General features: G+C 34.3%; 1 long non-coding RNA gene across 1 annotated transcript; it reads right to left on the bottom strand.

Moving 5' to 3' along the window:
* Positions 1 to 1,812: 1,812 nt before the first annotated feature.
* LOC306899780 lies at positions 1,813 to 3,553 on the bottom strand. The gene is made up of 4 exons (XR_013787227.1): positions 3,464 to 3,553; positions 2,734 to 2,786; positions 1,962 to 2,096; positions 1,813 to 1,888 (listed from the first exon to the last, which is right to left on the bottom strand). It is a non-coding gene; the product is annotated as an uncharacterized lncRNA (long non-coding RNA).
* Positions 3,554 to 5,017: the final 1,464 nt, after the last annotated feature.

Here is a 5,017-nt window from a genome sequence, read left to right as displayed (position 1 = left end):
GTATTGTGTTTTGCTTTCTGAGTAGGACCAGGGTAATGACACTTATTCCCCAGTAAAGTTTAGCCACATTGATTGACCCAAATGACCAGATAACAAATCGTTCAATTAAATCTCAAATCTAGAACACCTCCGAATGAAAGATTTTTATATAAAGTTGTTTATATAACCTAATACTTAAGATACGTACACTGAAAAAAGTGTTTCATTGGATCAAAGTAAAAAAATTGCGTCAACTTGTTACAACTAATTACTTTACTTTAGATAAACTTAAAATTCTTTCTTTGGCTAAACTTAAAATTCTTACTTTGGCTAAACTTAAAATTCTTTCTTTGGCTAAACTTAAAATTCTTACTTTGGCTAAACTTAAAATTCTTTCTTTGGCTAAACTTAAAATTCTTACTTTGGCTAAACTTAAAATTCTTACTTTGGCTAAACTTAAAATTCTTTCTTTGGCTAAACTTAAAATTCTTACTTTTGCTAATAATGGATAATTAAATCTTTTGAAAGCAAAAAGCTTCTTTGAACCAAATAAAATCTTTAAATTGAATGAAATCTCAAATTATACTTTGTCTTAAGTTTATACAAAGAGAAAACATTTAATTATTTTACTTTCAAACAAATGTCATTTTAAATATTAATGTAAAAAATGTACAAACTGTATAACAATGTAAACACATAAACCTTTAGAGAAATGTTGTATTGTGAAAAATTGTCAATGTTTATTATATATTTATACAAACACTGACAGTATAAGAGTTTGACAGTATAACAGTTTTCACAATGTCCAGTGCACGACTGAGAGCATCACTTTCACGGACCACAAAAACTGCCATGGTGGTCTTTTCAAATTCTCTCTCCGCTTCCTCCCTCTGGTCAGCCTAAAAACATACAAGAACAGAGCAATTGAGGGACTGTCGAAGGAAAAACACTCCTTTCACATCTGAAGAATTATTTTTAAAATGTAGTTAGCTTTCCTACTCCGGAAGTTGCAGACCCAAAACGTCTCGGTTGCTTCGATTAAAATATCTTTATTTGTGTTCTGCTTAACAATGAAATTTGAACGGTTTATAGCAGGAGGGTGATTTAGTGACTAAAACATTTACATTTTTTGGTGAACTAGAATTGGTAACGAGTGCAACGATAATTCTGTTTAGAAGCAAAACACTGCTACACACTTATGAAGCCTTAAACATGATAATGAATGGCGGAAGAGCACTTCGCAGCACTTCAACCTCGGCCCAGTAATATAACTCCTGAAAAGTCACGTTGGTTGTAGTGACGGAAGTGAGAGGAAGCAGGGGAGTTTTTAGGAGAAGAATGAGTGGTGTTATCTATAAACTTCTTTCTGATGATCACAGAACTATATTTGAAAGAATGCATGTAACCAAACAGATCTTATTCCCTATTAACTGCCACATGAGGAAAGTTATACTATGGGAGCAAATGGGGGATGAGATCTGCTTGGTTACTGACAGTCTTCCAAAAATAATCTTCCTTTGTGTTCAGCAGAACAAAGAAAATCATACAGGTTTGGAACGGTTAAATAATATAATTTTCACTTTTGGGTAAACTAGCACTTGTTGTTGACATTCAATATGACAATTCTGTCATTATCTACATGCTCTCTTTTCATTTCAAGCCTGTATGACTTTATTTCTTCAGCAGAATTTTGAACAATGTTGGTAACAGAACAGCACAGCTCCCATTCACTTCTATTGTATGGCACAAAACCAATGCAAGTGAATGGGGTGCTGTTAACAACATTCTTAAAAAAAACTCATGTTCTGCAGAATTACCTGGTATTTTTGATCAGTCAGCTTGCATCTTCACCAAGGTACATGATGAGGCACTTCAGCAGGCACTCTCTTATGATGTCTATGTCCAGACTCTACAAGATGTACAGTTTTTATTAGACGAAAACACTATTGAATTCTAACAATTCTAATTGCATCCACCAATACCTGACCCATAACATTAATAGTATCCTTCGTTTTTCATGGAGGACTCCCCCTTTGCTCCTAATAACCTGGAGAAGTTGAGAGCTGTGTCGGTCCAAAGAAGCCAAAAATCTTGATGCGCAAAAATTCAGCATTAATCTGCAAGAAAGAGAAACAGAAAATGGACTTCGTAAAGAACCTGATATTACTTTCAAAACTAGGTGTAAAAATACATATATGTTTAACATTTTTTGCTGGAAAAGCATGATCTGAGGCTTTGGTTTTCAGGAAATTTGCCTAAAACTCAGCGCATCCAAGACCTTTTAACTGTGTGCGTAGGTTTCCCATCTTCATTTTAAATCTATGTGTCCACCCGTAGCAACCATTGAATGATCCTTTTTCTGCCAAGCAAGGGTGTTTCTTCAGGTGCTGCCCAATGTGATGGAAATACTCTTTAAACGATTATGTGTGTTTGTATTCACAAAGCATGCATTTATAAGTTGTCAAAGCATCTTTTTGAAGGTGATGTTGAGGATGCCTCCTCGACATGTGGCTCTTCAGAGAACTCTAAGTTTTAAATGAACAATGAGGATAAGGATGACGATGTCCAAAATGCCTATGATCAAGCTTAAAATGCTTGAGAAGCTCAGGACGCTTGGCTTTGGTGACACCACAGTCTTTGCATTTCTACATCGAGTTACTTGCCAAAGAGAGGGGTTAGGAAGAGCATAGAAGAGAAAACGATACATTACAAAACTGACCATACAAAGCAATAATTAAGGTGCAAATTACTTACTTTTTCACGTGACTGGATTATTCAGAACCTGCCCTGAAAAACGTTACCCTATCCTACAAAAGACAAAGAGAATTATAAGAAACTTGGGCTCACACATAACGTAAAATCTAAACAGGCGACTTCTTTACAGGGTATGCTGGTAGACGCAATATGTTATTATGTGTTGATGCCCGTCACTTGAAGTCATGTGTTTGGGCCTTCACGTTAATATGTGTTTCGCGCACATAGCTTGGGTTAGGGTTAATCATAAATGAGAGACGTTAGCGTTCAGAAGACACTCGCAGTCTCGTGCACACAATTTTTAGCTGAGCTGACGTTAAGTGTTAAACGAGTACATTGTAAAAACTACTTTCTTAAATAGCAAATAATCATCGTTATAAAAATAAAGCTTCATAATAGTGTTAAGCCCATACAAAGCGTCTAAAGCGGGCATGTATTTTCTATATGACAAACTCACATTATGAGTATCGCACTCCAGCATACACGAAACAGCAGTTATACTACTTTTCAATATCAACCCATCTAACCTATTTGCTTGTATAATAATTATTTTATTTCCACTCAGTTAAACTTCATAGTGATGAGGGGAACTTGTAAACTTGGTAGCCGAGTTAGACCATTCTATCGTAATACTAACCGTATGTAAAACAACAGTATATCACAGTAGTTTATGTAATTATACGTATATGATTTCAATAATAAACCCAAACGTATCTTTAGAATTACTTACCGATTTTAGATATTGTCGTTTTTCCAAGCCGTGTTCATCCATGCGGTGTAAGAAGATGGCGGAGAGATGAACGTCCTCACGCTCGACTACGGGTTACGTTAGACACCACGTGATAATGGGAACGTAATATTTTTAAGTTGTTTCAAAGACATGTATTTACGTTACACTAACAAGTCTTACTTTTAATTTGAATCAACCAAACTTTTTACGTTACAATGATGGCTAGACAGAAAATCAAATGTTTTAAGTCAGATCAAGGTCAAAAACTGCTTTAGAGTAAAGACATGCCTTGTGCACTTTTTACAGTGTATATAAAACTATACATTTATTACATTGTGCACACTGGTACACAGTAAACTTGCCAGTGTTAAACAATTTAAATTAACACTTAAAGTGTAATATATATTATTCGAGGATCAGACACACTCTCCCAATTTAAATCTAGACTAAAGACGCATCTTTTCAGCCAAGCATTCACTTAATGCAACATATGCTAAATAAACCACCAGGAGATGCTGACATTAGATATAATTTACTAGAATAATTTAATTTACTTTATAAAACACCATGTAGCGTGTTTTACCCTTTTTGGGGGTTTTTATTTTTCCCCTGTAAAACTGCTTTGGAACAATGCAAATTGTGAAAAGCCCGATATAAATAAAATTTAATTGAATTGTAATCTCGTGTGGATTATATATACACTGTGAGTGTTAATTTTACACCGTGTCTTTTTTAACACTGGCGATTTTGGCTGTGTAGTGAACAGTTTTGGGCGCTTTAGTCCCTCAGAGAGGACCTAAACTAGTAAAAAATAATGCTTAAAAACTATTTTCAAATATATATTTTATTTCAAATATTTTTTTATAAAAGTTAGCTACTTTTAGGTAATAGGGTTTGGGGGGGGTTGGTGACAAAAATCATATTTTTGTAAAATCAAAATTTGTTAGATTTTCATTTGACATCCTCATGTCACAAACCAATCATTTGATGTACATTACATCACATTCAATGGAATCAATTCTAAATAACTCATATTCTCACGTTTGGAGTTCGCCATTACTCACCTGCTGTATTTAATAGCAAAAGAATGCGATTGTTTAATAATTGAGCCTGCGTGCAGTTTGATAAGTATATTGTTGAATTAAATATGAACTTAAATTGAATTTAAAAGAACATTGTGTTCATTTAAAACTATAAGTAGATTCATAAATATGAAATATTAGCCTAATACACACGGGAGGTGGCGGAATGGATGCGTGCTGATTTACCCTAATGTCTTTTAATTTACCTAATTAGTTTGTAATTTGTCGTTATTAATATGTCAGGGCCTTATGAAGCAGCAGTAATTTCTCAGAGCGAAATATTTCCATGGCTGACCTTGAGCCAGAATATTCAGTTTTTGGTCATATTTCTAAATCACTAGGCAGCGTTGTTTTATTCGTTCATAGATCAAAATATGAGGGGAGAATGTCTTTTGCCTGAAAGTGTATATTTACAAATGAATGGTTTTAATTTAAATAAATGGCTCAATTCGCTGATGATGTCAGAGGCATG

Source organism: Barbatula barbatula (assembly GCF_947034865.1).
Source record: "Barbatula barbatula genome assembly, chromosome: 1".
In the NCBI taxonomy this organism is placed as follows: Eukaryota; Metazoa; Chordata; class Actinopteri; order Cypriniformes; family Nemacheilidae; genus Barbatula; species Barbatula barbatula.
The sequence above is the reverse complement of the archived record's forward strand: the minus strand, read 5'-3'. Positions and strand labels throughout refer to the sequence as shown.